We start from the raw sequence: 20414 nt of genomic DNA on the forward strand, positions 1-20414 counted from the left end.
GGAAGGAAGGAAGGAAGGAAGGAAGGAAGGAAGGAAGGAAGGAAGGAAGGAAGGAAGGAAGGAAAGACGGACGGGCAGGCGGGCGGGCGGAGGGATGGATGGATGGATGGATGGACGGATGGACGGACGGACGGACGGACGAATGGATGGATGGATGGATGGATGGATGGATGGATGGATGGATGGATGGATGGATGGATGGATGGGTGGATGGATGGGTGGGTGGGTGGATGGATGGGTGGGTGGTTGGGTGGATGGATGGATGGATGGATGGATGGATGGATGGATGGATGGATGGATGGAATATAGGAGCGTCCCCTTTGGACAGTGGTGGTAGCAGTAGCTATCATGCTCATTTTTCTCCCTATATCTTAATTATTGTTTTGTTTAACTACACCATCATTCTATTTATTGCGTGTTCTAAGGCACCCTGATCTAGCTTCAAAACGTAGGGCACTGCCTCTTGAATTATCAAAGGAAGCTTCCTTCCTGATCGGCATTTTCCACTTCCGGTATAATTTCACACTCTGTTTCTTTTCCATCGAATTTATCCAATTTTTACTTTCTGTGTTTTTTTTATTTCTCTTTATTTCTCGTCTCTTTATTTCTTTGTCCTTGTGACCAAGATATTTACTGGTTAGTTTCCTAGTTCGTGTCCTCCATTGTGAGTCAACGCTGTTTAGGTATAAGTATTTAAAAACTTCAGCTGCCCATCTGTTGCTGTCCAACTTCCTCAGGCGTTCCTCGTATAATACTTTACTCTGAGCTTCGCGTACTTCGAAAGATGCTCAGCCCATATCTCCCTGTACCGCTCTCTGATTTAATTTTAATGTCGACTGTACCTCTGATTTTAGACACAAAACCGCATTTCCGAAAGTAAGCCCGGGCACCATAATTCCTTTCCAAATCCCCCTCAAAACCTCACACCTGTTGTATCCCCACAATGCCCTATGCTTCATTATCCCGGCATTTCTTCGCCCTTTGGCCTTAAGTGATTGCTCATGCTTTCCAATCTATGCCAATCCTTCGCTTACCCATACCTCCAGATATTTATATTCTGCTACTCTGGGTATTTCAAGGCCTTGTATTTTAAGACCCTGATCAGTTGAGCCGTTGAAAATCATCAGACCCGACTTAACTGCGCTGAAACTGAAGCCTAGAGCGTCCCCTTCGTCTCCGCAATACTTAACTAGAGTTTGCAATTCTTCCATACTCTCAGCTAGCAGTACAGTATCGTTTGCATACATCAAACCGGGGAGGCGCTGCTCTATCGCCTTTCCACCTAATCTATATGACAGGTTAAAACCTAGGTTACTGTCTTGTATCCTCCATTCCAGGTTTATCATATTGTCACGAAGACAGGGATTTATGGGTATCGGCAACAGGGGAAGATACACACAGTCAATACAGAGGTTCCCGGGAAACGGTAACACGAAGACACAAGCTCAAGAGTCCACAGTCCTAGCTAGCCGAAGCGCGCGAGAGTCTCCAACTTCTTCGGCGTTCAAGCGCTACCTCGAACCGTCAGGTGGCATTATTCCCCTCCCCTGGAAAAAGAAAACCACGAGTTCACAGAAACAAAAACTGATCCGGATGGCAAATACGGCTTTCAGCGGGTAAAATACGGCTTCATGCGAAGCACATGCACTAGGTCAGACGAGCACTGACGACTAGAACTCGGTACAGTTCCGTCTGGAATAACCTCGTACGTAACTTCTGAGAGGCGACGCAACACTCTGTAGGGTCCGAAGTAATGATTGAGAAGTTTTTCTGACAGGCCTGGGCGCCGGACAGGTGTCCACACCCAGACTTTGTCACCAGGCTGGAACACGACATAGCGATGGCGGTCGTTATATCGGCGTGCATCTGTTGCTTGCTGTTTTGTAATGTGATTACGGGCGAGTTGGCGAGCTTCCTCAGCGTAGTTGGTGAATTCTTCTGCGTCAGCGGTAAGCAGCTGGTCGTCAGCCGCACATGGAAGCATAGCGTCGAGCATGGTCTGTACATCGCGTCCGTATACTAGGCGAAACGGAGTGAATCGAGTTGTTTCTTGGACGGCCGTGTTATATGCAAATGTGACATAGGCAATATCTCGTCCCATGTTTTATGCCGGACATCGACATAAATGGCGAGCATGTCCGCTATTGTTTTGTTTAGTCGCTCAGTAAGGCCATTAGACTGAGGATGGTAAGCAGTAGTCTTTCGGCGATGTATCTGGCTTAGTTGGAAAACTTCTTCAAGAAGACGCGCTGTAAATGCCTTGCCACGATCAGTGATGACGTATGAAGGGGCGCCATGGCGAAGGACAATCTGCGTCACGAAAAATTGTGCCACTTCGGAGGATGTTGCACGTGGCACCGCCATAATTTCCACGTAACGTGTCAGATAATCTGTGGCCACGATAATCCACTTATTGCCAGCAGACGATAGAGGAAAAGGGCCAAGAAAGTCCATACCAATTTGGTCGAATGGTACTAGCGGTGGGGGAATAGGCTGCAGGAAACCCGCTGGCTTCAATGGCGGTGTCTTGCGTCGCTGGCACTCGCGGCAACCTCTAACGTATCGATGAACGAGGGTGGCAAGTTTGGGCCAGTAGTAGGCCTGGCGCACTCTGGTAAGAGTGCGTGCAAAGCCCAAGTGTCCAGCGGTGGGTTCATCATGGCAAGCATGAAGGATTTCATCGCGGAGATCTGCAGGGATGACTAGAAGATAGGCTCGGTCACTGTTGCCGGCGCTTTTCTTGTAGAGGATTCCGTCGCGCGTACAGAAGGATGACAAGTTCTTAGCAAACAGTCGAGATACTGTAGAATCGAAACCCTCCAGATGATCGATCACAGTTTTGAGGTCTGGATCAGCCCGTTGCCGGGCCTTTAAATCAGAGGAACTGATAATGCCAAGAAAATGGGCGTCTTCATCCGTACTGTCATGGGCCAACTCCACGGGTGATCGAGACAGTGTGTCAGCAAACTCCTGCATACGAAGGCTCCATCGTGCAAGACGTCCTGATGGATCTCGAAGACTAGCTAGCCAACACAAAGCATGATGGTCTGCCACAACTTTAAATTTACGGCCGTAGAGGTAAGGTCGGAATTTTATTGTGGCCCAAACGACGGCGAGACACTCCTTTTCAGAAGTTGAATAGTTTGATTCTGCCCGAGAAAGGGTGCGGCTGGCATAAGCGATCACTTTTTCCTCGCCTTGCTGGTGCTGGATCAGAACAGCACCCACACCGACATTGCTGGCGTCGGTGTGAATTTCGGTCGCTGCGTCCTCATCGAAGCGTGCAAGAACGGGAGGGTTGTGCAGCCGTTGGCGCAGCTCGGTGAATGCCCCCTGCTGCTCGGAAGACCAGACCAGACATACGGGACGTCATCACGTGTCAGGCGCGTCAAAGGTTCTGCAATCTTGGCAAAATCGGCAATGAAACGGCTATAGTACGCGCACAGGCCCAAGAAACGTCGGACTGCTTTGTTCGTGGTAGGGATGGGAAAATTGGCTACAGCGGCTGTTTTATCAGGATCAGGCCGGACACCGTCAGCGCTAACCACATGACCGAGAAATTTTAGCTGCTGATATCCAAAGTGACATTTTTCCGGTTTGAGTGTCAAATCGGCCGAGCGAAGAGCGTCCAATACCGTTCGCAGCCGCTTAAGATGTTGGTCAAACGTTTCTGAAAACACGATGACGTCGTCCAAATAAACCAAACAGGTTTGCCATTTAAGACCAGCAAGTACGGTGTCCATCATTCTCTGGAACGTCGCTGGCGATGAACACAGACCGAAAGGCAGTACTTTAAATTCATATAAGCCATCGGGTGTCACAAAGGCAGTCTTTTCCCGATCGCGCTCATCCACTTCTATCTGCCAATAACCACTTTTTAAATCAATGGAGGAAAAGAACTTGGCGTTGCGAAGTCGATCGAGTGAATCGTCGATACGGGGCAAAGGATATACATCTTTTTTGTGATGTCATTCAGTTTCCTGTAATCGACGCAAAAACGCAGCGTGCCATCCTTTCTCTTAACCAACACGACTGGCGACGACCACGGACTTTTAGACGGCTGAATAACATCATCATTAGGCATTTCCTGGACTTGTGTCCGAATTGCCTCACGTTCTTTGGCCGAAATACGGTACGGCTGCTGTCGAATAGGTCGGGCATCGTCAGACGTTAAGATGCGATGCTTGGTGATAGAAGTTTGCCGGACTTTCGATGATGAGGCAAAGCACGGGGCGTACTCCAGCAGTAAGGCACGTAGGGCGCGTTGTTGACAGAAAGAAAGGTCACTGCTAACATCGATGTGGTCTAGAACACTGGGAGTATCAATAATGTCAGACGCAAAACATTCAGAAACTTCCTTTAACAGTTCGCCGAAAGCGATGGCAGTAGAGCGATAGAGGTGGCGAGATTCATTCGTGAAGTTCGTGATGAGAAGCTCAGAGTGACCATTGCTGAGAATAATTAAACTTCGAGCTGCACAGATGCCATGAGAAAATAAAAGCGAACGGTTGCCTTCAGCTATTATCGGCCCGTCACGAAGCCCGTCGCACACAACACTCACAAACACGCTGGAGCGGGGAGGCACTGAAACACACTCGGCTGAAACCCGTAGGGCGCACGTACGTTGGCCATCGGTGGGGCTGGCAGCCGATTTCTCCGTTGAGAACGAGACCGTTCGCTGTCGGAGATCGATGATGGCGCCATATTCCCGCAGGAAATCTGCACCGAGAATCAAATCACGAGAACATTCCCGGAGAACGATGCAGCTGACAACGAACGTTGACGTACGAATCTGGATTCTAGCCGTGCACTGTCCAATAGGAGTAATTACATGCCCCCCAGCCGTGCGTATTTGCTTGCTACACCATGGTGTCATAACCTTCCTAAGATTCGCTGCCAGTTTCCCACTCAAAATCGAAAAGTCTGCTCCGGTATCCACTAAAGCGCTGACATTATGACCATCGATGCACACAGGGATGTCCAGCGATAGCCGGTCTCGTGAACCAAATGCTGTCGTTTCTGCTCCAAAATCCATATCTGTTCTCATTGGGGGGCCTTCTTTGTGCTGACATTTAGCGGCCCCACCCCCGGAGGTCGCTCTACTCAGTTTTCCCGGTGGGGGCTTGGCGAGCGACCAGGCGGTGCTCGCGGGAAGTCACCAGTTGTTGAAGGGGTTTGCCGACCCAGACGGCCACTGACGTCCGACGGACAACCGAACTCGGCCGCAACTCGGCGGCCGATTTCGGACGTCCGCCGGAATTCCGGCGTACGTACGAAAGCGGATGGTCGAATCCGTTCGCCCAGCGGACAGCCGCCGTACGTCCGCCACTGGATTTGCTTTTACACAGCTATGATATAGTTTGTAGTCGTCGTGCTCGTCTGAACTGCGTATAAATCAGTAATGCCGTCAAGTCTGCATTATATGATGCCAGAGCGAATCGATGCGATAGAAAGCGTTTCCATTAAACAGTTTTTTTTATTTTCCGCATGTTTCATCGTTGAATTCTTCCATCAAAAATTTTTGATTAAAAGTTACATGACCATTAAACATTTTTCTATCATGATGCTTCGGTGAAATTTTAATCAGTGGCTGAATAGACGCAGCAAGCAGCAAGCTCAAAAAGAACGAAACCGAACCTATCCTCAAAAAAATCTGAAATGAGCCAATCCAATCCACCTGACAAGTTGAAGTTTAGTCATGGAAGATGGCTTCACGTTTCCGTGTTCTGCATTTTCTGCGCAGTTACAAATACCTACGGCTGTAATGCACTGCTAGCATTGTTTTTGCTGTGGCTTGGTGCGGCTGGCACACATTGTTCACCCGCCGATTCCAAAGTAAGTATTTCACCGAACTTTTGTTTCTTTAGTGGAACTTTTCTATGCACCGATAGTGGTGAGCTTTTGGGTAAGGAAACAGCTCTGTACAGCAGCCGAACGGTCGAGTGTTTTAGGCGAGACTGACAGGATGGCTCCGCGCCGACTAACTAAAGTGCAGCCTCAAGTCTGAGGGCCATCTTTCTCGGCATTACTGGACGCTGCGCCAGTAAGCCGCGCAACTTCTCTGTCTCTGATAAAGGAGTGCCTGCCCGAGCTTTAAAGGAGTTAATTTGTTAACCATACGCAACGTGCTGAGTTGTAAAAACTATACGAGAAAACTTTTGCACTCCTCGAGCCTATCGTGCGGCATGCCTACACTTGTGAAAACGTCGCGAGCTTTTTTTTTTTTTTTTTTTTTCTTTTTTTTTTAATGGACAGCCGCTGATCTTTCTCTCTCGAGCTTTACGGCAACTACAGTTTCTAGAAGGAACGGCTGTAGCTACTAAATAACTGAAGGTTTAGTACTCTCCTTCAGCTTTGACAAACCAGGACAGCACCTTGCGCACGTTGGTCATGCATGTGGGACCGAACCGCGCAGAACAACCGGACAAGGAGGTGAGAGAAAAAAAAAAAGTCAGCACTTGTCTTTTTCTTGACCCGTTGTTCTGCGCTGTTCTGGCACGAATTTGACATACCGCCGCCGCTATACAGTTGGGCTGTGAGCTCTGGTGCCTGCAACGCCTTCTTTTATGCAAAACAGGCATACTGGGAGGCCATGCAAGCCGCGGGCTCAAAAAAAAAAAAAAAAAAAAAGAAAAGAAAAAAAAGAGAGAAAAAAAAAACACGAGCTGAGCAAAAGTGAGATGAAAACAAAATTGTTGTTGCTTTGTCCTTACAGATATTCAAAGGCTCCTAAGAACTTCACTGCATTATTGACAACGAGATAATGCCAAAGCTACACTAGAGCCATGCAGCACCTTATAGTGCATGATACTGAGCTTATGTCTTGCACTGAAAGCTCTTACCATGTTCTTAGATTATCATATTAAAGTAGCTTTAAACCCATGCTTGTTAATGCAGTGATAGCCATAAATTGAATCTAGGGCATCATGCTCACATACAAGGCTTCTGATAACCGCCGGTCACATGATGTGGGCTATAGCAGAAACCTGTACCTGGTCATCTTACAAACATTTGTGCAATTGATGCTTTTAATGTGTTGTAAAAGTTTTTGTGTTCTGTTTCTGTATGGGAATGCTTTCCTTATTTGAAGCTAACATTTGGCTTGCTACAGCAAAACCTGTACCTAGTCATCCTAAAAACAGCACCGCAGTTGTTGCTTTTAGTGTGTTGTAAAAATATTTGTGTTCTGCTTCTGTATGGCAATGCTTTTCTCGTTGAAGACTAGCATAAGGCTTCCAAAAATTTTTCAGATGCCATTTGCTGTAACCGATTTCATAGGCCAACAGGAAGCAGCACTTTGAGCATGGAAAACTGTCATCCACGGGGGAAAAACAGCAACATCCCTTTGCATTCTCATTTCTTTGGTATGGCTAAAAGTGAGTATTGTATCATTATCTATATTATTAATATTGAATCATGATTGTCAGTGTTGAAGTTGTTTGAGCGTGATGATTTTAAACACACAGGACATCCCTTCGACAGGTTTTAGCTTGTTTACATGTAGGATGTAGAACTGGTTTCAACAGACTTTATGCAGCAAATTCTTTTTACATTGTCCACCATGTTACTTTTTGTCATTGTCCATTGAAGTAAATAACCAGTATTCTACGTTTACACAGTCGTCCACTCTTAGCTTGAATGGGAATGTGTGGCATGCAGTTTGCAAAATAGCAATGCATCCGTCACAGCCATGCATCAAGGCTAAGTGGCGTGTGCGTAGAGGGACCAGCCGCTCCAGCTTCACGTCATCTGCCTCTTTGCTCCGGTGTGCAGACGTGCATTGAGGCAAAGTGGTTTATGTGTAGAGAAACCAGGAGCTTCTTTGTCACATCTGGCTGTTTGTTACGGTGTGCAGATGCGCATCGAGGCAAAATGGCTGATGTGTAGAGGGACCAGGAGCTGCTGCTTAACGTCCTTCGCCACTTTACTACAGTGCACAGCCGTGCATTGATGCTAAGTGGCATGTGCATGGAGGGCCCAGGAGCTGCAGCTTCACGTCTGCCTCTTCACTGAGGTACGCAGGTGCGTATTGAGGCAAAATGGCTTATGCATAGAGGGACCAGGAGCTGCTGTGTGGCGTAGTCTGTATATTTGCTATGGTGCGTATCGAAGTACAATGGGAGTTGGCTCATGTGTAAAGGTACCATGAGCTGCTGCGTCGTGTCGTCTGCCTCTTTACTATGGTGCGCAGGCATTCATCAAGGCAAAGTGGCTTATGCGTAGAAGCACCAGGAGCTGTTGCTTCACATCTGCTATGATGCGCAGCTGCGTATTGTGGGTGGTGGTGGAAAACATTGCCATCAGATACAAATACAGGAGGTTACTCACTAGCTGACCCTGAGGGGGCCTGTCCTGACAAAAACAAGGGGTCCCTAGTTTGGGACCCCAGTGGTGGTAGATGGACTAGAGGCTGGTACTTCACGCTGTCTGCCTCTTCGCTACGGTGTGCAGCTGCGATGGATGCAGTGGCATCTCAAAAAGTGCATGCCACGCACTCGCATGATCTGCCTGAGTGGACGACTGTGTACCTGCTATAGCTTTGTTATTCATAGAATAAACCTAGGCCAAGTTGGATAAATTATAGCTCACCTCATATGTGGTCAGCAAAGAAAAGCCACTCCAGAAAATCTGATGCATTTACTGTCATAGGATTCTTATTCATATACATGCTACTGACAAGTCAGATTCTTCACCCTCAGAAATGCCAGAAAAATAACCAAGGGTGCGTCTGTAATAGTCTAGCTTGCTCTTTCTTTGCAGACTTGATTCAGATGTGTGTTCCATTGCTGTGGGTGGGACAGGTGTGAATCTTTGATTTTAAGCTTGCAACAAGTATTTATTTATTTATTTATTTATGGCGCTGGGTTTGCCACACGGCATAAAAGGTGGTGGTATAGCGTCACAGGAATGTGTGGAGTGCAGCCATGTGCAAGAAGTCACACAAACTGCGTGCATAAATGTTGTTTGTTGTCCATAAGTGGAAATGAGAGTCATTACTTGATGAAAGTCCAGCTTTTTGTAGAATGGTGTTGCGCATATGCGAAGTTCCTGGGCATGTCCATATTAGATGCCGTACAGTGGTGTCGCAAGCCGGTTCTTCGCAGTGTGGGCATTTGTCGGGAACTGGAATAGTAGTACTTTGCCACTGGTGTCGAACGGCGGGCGTAAGAGCCACTCCGACCCTCAGCCGTCTCAGAGATACCTCCTCCACCCTTGTTAGATTGGGGGGAAGGGGGTACGTACACGGGGGAATTGGAGCACGTGTACGCTGCCTGAGGGATGCTGATGATGTCAAATGGGTCAGGAGTGGATCCGGTGGCAAGGAATCATGAATAGGTTGTGACACATCATCTGCATGACGAAGCACGTCTGCTGTTATGGTATTCAAATTTTTGTTGTCTTGAACCCAGTGAATGGTTATAGTCACTGGGTAACGGTGACAAGCAGCATGTATAGTCTGTGCGACCCTAAGAGTGCCATGGACTTTCTTTAAATGTTTTAAGGCTTCTTTAGAGTGAGTCATTATTTGTACTTTCTTAAACGTAGGGTCGGCAGGTAACGCTTCTATGGCGTTTAAGATAGCTTGCAGTTCGAATGCAAGAGTTGATTTGGCGTCGGTAAGGTAACTTCGATTGGTGTTCAGGTGAGGGTGGGTTGGGCTTATAAAAGCAACTGAACCACCTGTTTGCAACAAGTATGTTATTGTAGTTTAAAGGCAAAACGGTACTAATAATAATCGTAGCCCCCCATGGCCTTTATCCCCTTTTAATAGTGTTGTTAGACACTGAATTATTAGTTTACTCTGCACTGTTTCTGTCTAGTTAATGTGCGGAGATGTACATATATTTATATGACTTGGAGTTGTCGACTTTGCACTTAGAAACATTGTAGCGTTATATGATGTGTTGCTTTCATTTCTTTAATGATTTCTGTAAGGGACCGGTGGGTATGCTAGGCACCATTATTAGTCTGCTCTTTTTGGGTCACCTGTTCAATGCCCAGCTGCGGCCGTCTCCCACTTGCCCTTGGACAGGAGGCGGAGAGACGCGCACAGAGAGGCAGCTATAGCAGCTACAGTGCTTAACGGAAACGTAGGCAGAGAGGGAAAGAAGTCCCCTCTTCCGAGGACTTTGCTGTCGCACTCGAAGACGCGGGGACAGGCAGTTTGTTCTCGTTGCTGTGTCATGTAGGGGGCTCATTTTTATTTAAGGAGCTTTACAAACAGTATACAACTAAGGGGTCCTTAGTACTCCCATCACCCGAAGGCAGCACAGCTTTGAAACGAGCACCTCGTTTGGAAGAACTGCTTATCGTTCAAAGAAAAATCACTGTCAGGTTGAAGGGTGTAAGGCCCTCTTCCTTGTTGGGGAGCCCATAAAAGTGACAATTATTCAGTGCAGGCGCGCTGAGTGGGGTCTCGTTGAGGATTCCAACCCTGGATGTCAACAATGGTGGGAGATGGCGGCATTGAAAAAGGGCAAGTGTGTAACAGTGACGGTATGATGCGGAGCTGGAGGATGTGGGTTGGCTCTTCTGATGTGGTCCGCAATGGTGCTGACTCGGACGCCCATAATTGCAATAATTGCCCTGTAAAAGGAGCCGCCAAGGATGCAAGCTTTGGGCAATGGTTGCGCACGTGGGACACCGTTTTGATGGGTTCTAATTTTGTTTTTCTTTTTTTTTTCCTAGGGGAGAGAGTTTGGCATGTGACCTAGTGAGCCAATCATTTCGAGATCCATTCTCTAAATTCCGTTTGTTGTAAAACGAATTTGTTGTCCCTTTTGCATTGCTTGTATTATGGAGAGGGTGAAGAACTTATGAAAGTGGAAAGACATGCCAAAATGTTTGTTAGCCAATCATGTGTGAGTTCGTTGTCATTGGGGATGAGAAATGTGGGCAGAGTCCCGAAGTTAATGAAACGGCCCCGCGGCCTGGAGAACTCGTTCTGAGCTAGATTTTGTTCTCTTTCCTCTTCGACATAGATCATGGTCATTGTTTCACCTCTTGTAAATACGTACATTCATGTATAAAATTTTCAGTTCATCTTCCTCTCCGTGTGCAAGTTGTTGTGGCCAAATGCAGTAAATTCACTATTTTCATTTCTATATAACGTGCCTTTCTGAAGATGGTGAGCTCTTTTGTCCAATCCTGTAAGAAAGCAGCAAAGCGCTCCCAAATCTTCCACAAAATTGTGTGATATCTTTAATACTAACTGCGGCTTGGTGCCACTCAAAACATGTAGTTGAGGTAGATTTCTCCCCCCCCCCCCCTCTTTTTGTTCGTTCAAATGAGGACCAGCGGACACTAACTCTTGCTTTTGTAATGCCCGAGGCCCCGCCTTAAGGCACTACTCCAATGTCAATACCATTTTTATAGCTATGGCTGTCCAACAGCACTAATGTCTTTTATACACTTGTTTTACTAATCTCTTACCCAAGTGGTGGCTTATACTGCGGAGGCGAAAGTCTCTGGACAATATGTCTGGAGATTTTGGACTAGAATCGTGATGTAAACGAATTGTGACCTTATTTCTCTTGCACACATGAAAGAACTAACGCTCAACTTTCACATCGACAAGTATGGTCCGAGTTTCCTGGTCGATGTGAAAGTTATGTGCTTTGATTGCAGTTTGTGTAGTCCACACACTTGTCCCCGATATTACATAGGGGCAAATTAGGCGCCTTTACAAGGGCAGTTTCTTTGGCGCCCACTACCTTCCCCATAAAAAAACTACAGTGTTTCTTGTGAACAGCTGGCTGCATTTATAAATACCATTATTTTTTTTGTAATTTGTTGTGCGTAGTTGAGAAATCCATGACATACATGCACAGCTGGTTGCCAGAATTATGCAACCATATTTCAGTAACTAACATCCATGCTGCATGCTGCCGGTAATACATCAGGAGCTCGTGGTTGTCAGCTTTTTGGGTTTTGTGTGACTATAAGCCTTGCTATTGTAATGTCACATATAGCGCTGTGGGTAAACAAATAACTTTACTTTTAACTCTTCTAGAAGCATGAACACTGCGCAATCACTGCGGCGGGCTATGCTTCCACATTGGGCTTTAGCCACATGTCAAATGTCTATCTTTATTCTGCTGCAGCAGCTTGCATGTTATCAGATAAGTTACTTCGTCGCAGCTGCTCTAAGGAGACGCTTTCTAGACGCTTGTAGCCTAGATGTTGATGTCGATATACCCCCGACACACCCAGGGAATGACTTCGGTAGAGGGTACATGGAAACCAGCGAAATGTGCAATTTACAGAACAAAAAGGTAACAATTTTAAATGATGTTATTATTGATCACTTCTTTTCAGAGCAGGAACAATGACTTTAGAAATCTGCCTGTTAAACCGCTCAAAATGCTGGTTTCTGCCGCCAATGCGTACCTGTGTAATACTGCAATGCTCTGGCTGTGCTTTATGTTCATATACAGCATCCTTTATGCTTAGTTTCTCTGCATGTGCACTCCATGTCTTGGGCATTGCTGAGGGCGCATAGCAGCTAGCATAACATGCCATGTTTGGTCAGAGTGGCATGTTCAAAGAGACGACATAAAAACATTAAAATACTGAATGCCAGGTTTTGGTCAAACTACGTTTGTATCTTTTGTTATTCTGCATGGGTTTTGCTGCAGTTATATGACCTTTCTATATAGTATGTGACAGTTCTGAATGGAGATGCATGCGTACAGTGCCATCTGGAAAAAGCAATTGAGAGAAACTGGCAGTTGCCCTTGGAGATGTGTAATCAAAGTTCAGCACAGATAACTTTAATTTCATTTTCCCTTCTATTGCAGGGGGAGCCCAGCCTGCTCTTTCCATCTTAGGCCTGAAAGACCAGCAACAGCTGATCGAGCAAATGCACAGGATAGTAACTGCTCCTGGAATCCTGGCCTGCGGAGGCCGCCCACAGAGAACTCGATCATCTTCTCGCTAATTCCGAAATATTAGGTTTCAATAAATACCTTTTCTTCCACCACCTCCCCAAGGGAAGAGCTGTCACGGCCAAGGATAATTAAAAAAAATTATTCAAGTAGATTCTTAATACTCCAGTTGGCCTGCATTTTACCATGCCATTCCTTAACATCGATATTTTTTTAGTGTAGACAGTTTATGCATGCAGTTTTTGCAATAAAGCCAAAAAAAAAAAGCTTTTTTTACAACCTCGCATGCTGGTATGCCTATGCACTTAGCATGTTTTCAGGAATGGTGCATTTGTGTAAAGCTCAGCTAGCATATGTGCCTCTTTGATGGAAGTTTTAATTGCACACTTCTGTTCAGTGCTTTGTGTGTGAAAGTAAAGCAGACAACAGAACCTGTTGCATATTCTATTGTCTGCTTTACTCTCACAACAAAGGCATTGAGCACTAGTATGTGACTGAAATTTCCATGGCACATGCTTGCTGAGCTTTACACGAATGTTATTGGCAAGTTTTTACACCAATAGCGGGCCCTGCAAGCATGTTCCAGGAAACGTCCGAATGTCCGCCTCCGGCTGCCCGTCGGACGTCCGTGGGACGCGATCCGGATCCACGAACGATAGTCCGACGGACGTCCGCTGTACGTATATCGAACATAACCGGACTTCCGTCGGATGTCCGAAGGTCCGAAAACGGACGTCCGTCGGTCGACCGTCGGACGTCTATGGCCGTCTGGGGACGTAGGGGTGGAGACCTGGATTGTCGGCGCGCCATCCGGAGGCTCTCTTGTGCGAGGTTGTCTCCAATGTCACGAGGTAGTTGTCCGAACGTGCGTCTAGGTGCGTTGGTGTAAAAACCTTCCGGTCCGAGTTCCCGATAAGGGCACCACCGGAAAATGTGACCAGGTTCCCCACAGTGGTAGCAAAGGCGGCGGCTCCGAGGGGCCCGCCAGACGTCCGTTCGTTGAATGTTTGACCGCGGTGGCCGCACGTACCGCGTTGGCTGCTGTACAGGAATGTATTGCGTTGGCTGCTGGACGGGCATGCACTGGGTTGGTGGTAACGTAGACAACGTAGACAACGGAGCTTGGACGGGAACTGGGCGTCGGAGAATGTCAGCGTAAGTCGGACGAGAATAATCAGGCACAGGGGTACTTTGAGCTTCAGCAACATGCAGAGATGGCTGTGTGACTTGCTGAATCTCTTCGCGGATCATATGTGCGAGAGAATCACCCCTGGGTTGGAACGTGCCACAGACCTTCTGCAGTTCCTTGCGTACAATTGCACGAATAAGATCTCGGAGGTGTTCAGTATTGCTTACAGCAGCTGTAAGAGGCTCGGCAGCAGTCGTAGCGAGGATTGGGCTGTCGTAGACCGCCGAGCGGCGCTGGTGTAGGATCTTTTCCATGGTGACCGCCTCTGTTAAAAATGAGGTAACTGTAGTTGGTGGGTTACGTACAAGACCAGCAAAAAGCTGTTCTTTAACCCCATGCATCAGGTGGCGCAGCTTTCTCTCTTCAGACATGTTGGGATCTGCACGTCGAAATAGTTTCGTCATGTCCTCAACATACATTATGACGGACTCGTTTGGCATCTGTTTCCGAGATTGTAGAGGACGTTCTGCTCGTTCGCGCCTATCCAGGCTGACATACGCCTTACGATAAGACGGCGGAACTGAGGCCATGATGTTATTGTGCCTTCTCGGTTCTCATACCATGTCAAGGCATGGTCTTCCAGGCAGAAAATGGCGTTCCGTAGCTTTAAGTTGTCTTCCCACTGATTAAAGGATGCGACTCGTTCGAACTGAGTTAGCCAGTCCTCAACGTCTTCATGCGCAGTGCCATGGAACGATTTCGGCACTCGGGGGTTTTGAAGGTAAACAGGAGTACCTTGCATGACCGACGTAGTGCTTTGCGTGGCTCTCCGGAGGCTCGTTGTTGAAGTGGACTCCAAGGGCCCGTGTTCGGGAGGAAGGCCCAGGTTCCTCCGGCTGACGCGATGAACTGGCGTGTCCACAGGCAAAAGCTCGGTGTCGTTGGTTCGCGGAGGGGTGTGCGACATTGAGAGGACAAACACCTAGCACTTCCACCAAAACTGTCACGAAGACAGGGATGTATGGGTATCGGCAACAGGGGAAGATACACACAGTCAATGCAGAGGTTCCCGGGAAACGGTAACACGAAGACACAAACTCAAGAGTCCACAGTCCTAGCTAGCCGAAGCGCGCGAGAGTCTCCAACTTCTTCGTCGTTCAAGCGCTACCTCGAACCGTCAGGTGGCAATATAAAGCATGAACAGCAGCGGTGATAGAAGACAGCCTTGTCTTAATCCTTTGTATACTTTGACATCTTCCGTACTTCTTATCCCTTCCCACGTAATTGCTACTTTGTTATCCAGGTATATTTTCTGTAGGAACTCTATTATCTCTAACCGATACCTTCTTCTTTTAATATGTTCCACAGGAGTTTCCTGCTTACGCTGTCATCATCATCATCATTCTCCTCGTCCTCTAATATGTCTGACATGGTATGTTTCCTCTGAAATGCTCACAAAATGTGCACTCCAACCCATTTGTGGAAACTTCCCGCCGTGTTTACAATATTATTGAGTTAATACAATCATTTTTTACATTCCCATTCAATCCAACCTTTGAATAAAGCATACAAGTACGGCGCACTTCTAAATAATTTTTTAATGTAAATTAGTGATGGGCTCCCGCACTTTACTGAAGATCTAGAATTATTTTTTTGAGAAAATGTCGCTTATTTGACAGTTGTAAAGCAACGCATTCCAGACACATTCAGGTAACTATAAAAAACTTTGGCAGAAATATTTTTGCTGATCAACACTCTCAAATTTACCCCCTCCCCTCCTACGCAATTGTCTTCTCTAACGTTCTTACTGCTGTTTCAATTCAGCAAACGCATAATTGCCTCAAATATGAATTGCCAAATGTGCCGTTATTATAAGCTAATACAGGGAAATGCAGGAAATTTAAGGCCCTCCTCTCGGGTCCACATGTTCGCATAATCACTGGCCACAGTGTCGCAGAATATCAAACCCTGTGAACGGTGTGGAGAGTACACGACGACTTCCTGACTGAATCCGCTGCCCCGCAGTCCGCTTTAGATATTACGTTTACATATGATTCTTCCAATGGGCTCAAAATTTCCGCCAGTAAAAATACCGTCATGTCAGTCACTAACCGCTGGGGGCGCCGTAAACTAGCTGCGACACCTATTCGTCTAAATCTGTCCGGAACCCCACTTCAGGAAAATGCAATGGTAACAATATTCGGTCTAACAATTCATCAGTCAGGAACTGGAACGGCAAGGCTGTCTCGCGCGTAAAAAAAAAAAGAAAAAAAAAGAAAGAAAAGGTGTTACAGACTCTGGGTCTGATCAGGCGCATTCCTCCAAAAAACGGGCGGCGTCAGCTTAGATGTTGCACGACAGTTGTTGCGGACAGTTGTGTAACCGTGCCTTGTTTATAAAGCCCAATTTCAATTTTACAAGGCCACTATGGGATCGGGTTGAAGCTATAAATCGAGAGGCAATGAGGGTCATCACCTGCCTAACTCGCATCACACCAATCATGGCGCTCCAAGAAAATACGCACGGCTGAGCACAATAGATGAACTGGTGCAGCAACGACGTGATGCTCGCAGGCTTAAGGCCACCCTCTTTCACACAACGTGCTCTCTCAGGGCTTATGCTTCGTCGCATTCAATTCTACTACCGCCACTGCCAGTTCTTCCTCCTTGGTGTTTTGCACAGCCAAGCCAACGGATTTACGATGATCAAGAACACAGGCATCGATGTCGTCACTTCGCGACCGAATTATGGAATAAGACACCCGCTAGCAACAAGGTTACATTGTAATTTACATCGACGCAAGCATTCAGGCTTGAGAAGTGAAAACGGCTGTTTACTTCCCTTGCAAGTGTATCCTGAACAAGACATCAGCTTTTCAATTACCACAACCTCTATCTTCTTTTTGTGCGGAGCTGTTTGCTGAACAAAAGGCGCTTCGCTCCTTGACCGCCATTCCCATGCTTCCCTCGGCCCGTATGTTATACGCACTGATGCTCTCCAGGTGAGAAAGCTACTTAGACGCGTCAGTAGCAGCACACAAATCTGCCAAAGCATGTACAGTCTAGCGGCACGTATAAATTCGGATCGAATGGATTCCGCGTGACCTTCTAAGTTCTCAAAGACATGCGGATGGTATAACCCGCCTTTCCACCTCAACTTCGTCATTGCCAAGCCTCCTAAAATTGGATAATGCTAATTTGCTTTTAACAAGAAAGGAGCACTTCCGACGCCGTACACGTGCTCTCATACCTCCGTGTATGGTAAGCCTCCCCCAGGCTCTAACCCGTGCAGAGGAGGTGGCGCTTCGGAGGATTCGAGTTTGGGTGGCCCTAACACCTCCAGTGACTCGAAAGTGGCTACAATTTCGAGATTTGTATCCTCACCCTGGGTTTCCTGTTTGCAATTCCCGAGATACAGATACCGACATCCACCAGCCGCTGTGAGAATGTCCAGCGCTGAAGCCGACGCGGATCCGGCGCCTGGTGGCAGCTGGCCTCTACCCCTATAATCCGTCGTCATATGCCGCTTATAAGCAGAGACCGCATCATCGTTCACTTCAAGATTTCATTGCATCAGCCAACCTTTTTCCCTTTATTTGACCACATCCTTCATCCTTCGTAACATTAAATTTATTCCCCGAGGCAATAAACATCGCAAAAAATTTGTCGTAAAGCCAGGGAGCGTTAAAAGTCTAAAAAAAATTAGGCAGACTACGCATACGGAGATGCACCTGAAAGCATCCGCATCAAATTTAAGCGCTGTCCTGTATCAATAATATGCTGTTTCTTAGAACGGTAAGGAGACACGAGCTAGGCTATCACTTTTAGCTGGGACTTCTTTTTCTTCTCAAACCAGCTTATTATCCACATCAACCGGCTCGCGAAGAGAAAGAAGACCCGGCTAAAATTGATGCACGAGCTTCTCTCATATCGCTCGTATCGTAGAGTGTCTCGTATCGCTTTTAGAAACCGCATATTCTTCATACAGAAGGCTGAGATGTGGACTGTGCGGCTGGAAGGGGGACCACGGCGTGTCAACCACGCTGCCACGGCAATCGAAGGCAGGGTATACTCCTTCGGCGGCTACTGCAAGGGTGAGGACTACGACAGCCGCAAGCCTATCGATGTTCACGTCCTCAACACGCTCTCCCTGCGGTGGTCCTTGCTGCCGCTCACCCAGCTGAACATTGAAGACGTGCCCTTCCAGAGATACGGCCATACGGTTGTACCTTATGGTGACGGCGCCTACTTGTGGGGTGGTCGCGACAACCGGGGTGCCTGCGATGTCGTCTATCGCTTCGACACCAAGACCGCAACGTGGAGCCGCCCGAGAGTGCAAGGACAAACACCAGGCCCACGCTGGGGTCACTCTGCGTGCGTTTTTCAACACAGAATGTACGTCTTCGGAGGCTTGGAGGAAGACGCACGATCACAGGACGTGCACTTTCTTGACCTAGATGCAATGCAGTGGCAGCAAGTACCCACCAGAGGCCAACCACCGCAGTGGCGCTTCTTTCACACGGCGTCCGCCATTGGGAACCGGATGTATGTGTGGGGTGGTCAGGCGGGCACCCCGGTGCTGCACCACTTGCAAGGCGACGCCTTCAGCAACCACATTGTATTTCTGGACACAGCCACATTGTGCTGGGTGCACCCTCCAGCGCAAGGCGCTCTGCCTGTCGGGCGCCGAAGTCACTCAGCTTTCGAGTACCAAGGAAAGCTTTATATCTTCGGAGGTTACAATGAGTTGCTCGGGCGCCATTTTGGAGACGTCCACGTGTATGATCCTGAAAACTCTTCCTGGAGTGAGATGAAGTTCCAGAAGAATGGTCCCTGCGCCAGGAGGCGGCAGTGTTGCTGCATTGTGGGCGACAGGCTGTTTCTTTTCGGAGGCAGAAGCCCGAAGCCAGTTCAGAGGAATGGTCAGGGGGTGGATGAGCCGATAGCGTTCATCGATCACTCGGATCTGCATGTGCTTGACTTTGCGCCAACGCTGAAGATCCTCTGTCTTGTGAGCGTGATTGGTGCCCGCTTGGACGTCAGCCACTTGCCGGGAGACATCAGGAGAGAGATGGACGCCATGACAACAAATAACGTCGTCTCACGTGTGTGACTCACGACCGGCTAACGCTCTCCATAATTTGCAAAAACGTACCTTCCGCACAAATGCTCGTTGAGGTTGGTAGGGGCCCATGCTTACTTACCAGTAGTTGTGATGAGAAATCTTTGAAGTAAGGCTCGCTCTTTGTGCGCAATTTGTAAAGAGGACCATTTAAGATTATGAGCGATCGGTAGTGGCTTCGCCTTTGCGTATGGTATACAGATGCCGTTCAATGAGGCGTTGTTTGAAAACTCTTTTGTAGAATATTCGCTGTGGAATAAAGATACGATACCATCACGATTCTGTCCAAGAGTGAAAATTGCTGGGGAAGTTGATTAATAATGCTTACAAAGCTGGAAACAGCGACGACTGACGCGGAACAAGACACACGAATACCACCGCTGGGCTTGCAACTGATCTATCAGAAGAAGAAAAAGAAGAAATAAAAAACATATGCTCTCTTCGCCGGCACGTGCTCGAACAAAAAAAAAGACATTTATGGCAAGGTGGTGAAATTATTTTCATGAAAATGTTTAGGAGGTTGTAATGGCGGTTGGAGTCCTCGGTACGGAACCCCATTGGCGTAGGTTGCTGTCCGCGCTCTTTCAGCGAGTTCTTTGTGACTCCTTGCGTCCGAGCGGGCCAGAGCTGTCTTCCCCCCCCTCCCCTCTTGTGTTGGCTAGCTATTACTAGTGACAGCCTGATTTTGTTGTCAGGCTCACACTGTATAGTACACGTCCGCCTTCTCCCCGTAGATTTGCATTGTGAGTCAAATGACTGGATCTATAACGTGTTGTCTTCGTGGGTTGTTGGGACAAGTCCTGCCGTAGTGGTGCAGTGGCTAGCATGCCCGACTACTCGGCCGAAGTACCCGGGTCAAAACCCACGGCCAGCGGCTGCGTTTCGATGGAGGAGAAACTGAGAGGCATCTGTGTGCGCAAGTTGAAGATCCCCATGTGGTCGAAATTACTGCGTAGCCTGCTATGGACCAACTTTCTCTCTTTCCACTTTCATTCCCACCTACCTCCCTTCCCTTACGGTTTGTTACTTGCGTCCCCAGGAAAAAGTGTGACATATACAGCGCCTTTTCATTCCAGTAAACCAATTGATTCATTTATTTGTTATGACAAAAATAAAACACTTTTTTTTTTCGGTGAAAACCACGGATGGATCACTTATGCATGTTTACTCATTCTTTTTTATTAAAACGCTTCCAGAAACTCACGGTCGCTCTTTGATTTCCTCTGTTGGTATTTTGAAACCTAGGAAGGCGGCGGCAGACGACGTGCAAGGCGAAG

General features: G+C 47.5%; 1 long non-coding RNA gene and 1 pseudogene across 1 annotated transcript; both read left to right on the forward strand.

The window, feature by feature from the left end:
* The first annotated feature begins 5679 nt into the window (after positions 1-5679).
* Positions 5680-12982, forward strand: LOC146177808 (uncharacterized). The gene is made up of 3 exons (XR_014701093.1): positions 5680-5835; positions 7251-7376; positions 12801-12982. It is a non-coding gene; the product is annotated as an uncharacterized LOC146177808 (long non-coding RNA).
* A 5030-nt stretch (positions 12983-18012) lies between these two features.
* Positions 18013-19128, forward strand: LOC146177809 (kelch domain-containing protein 3 pseudogene; annotated as a pseudogene).
* The last annotated feature ends 1286 nt before the right edge of the window (positions 19129-20414 follow it).

This window comes from Amblyomma maculatum, chromosome 10 (genome assembly GCF_055883805.1).
Source record: "Amblyomma maculatum isolate TAMU_Amacu chromosome 10, ASM5588380v1, whole genome shotgun sequence".
In the NCBI taxonomy this organism is placed as follows: Eukaryota; Metazoa; Arthropoda; class Arachnida; order Ixodida; family Ixodidae; genus Amblyomma; species Amblyomma maculatum.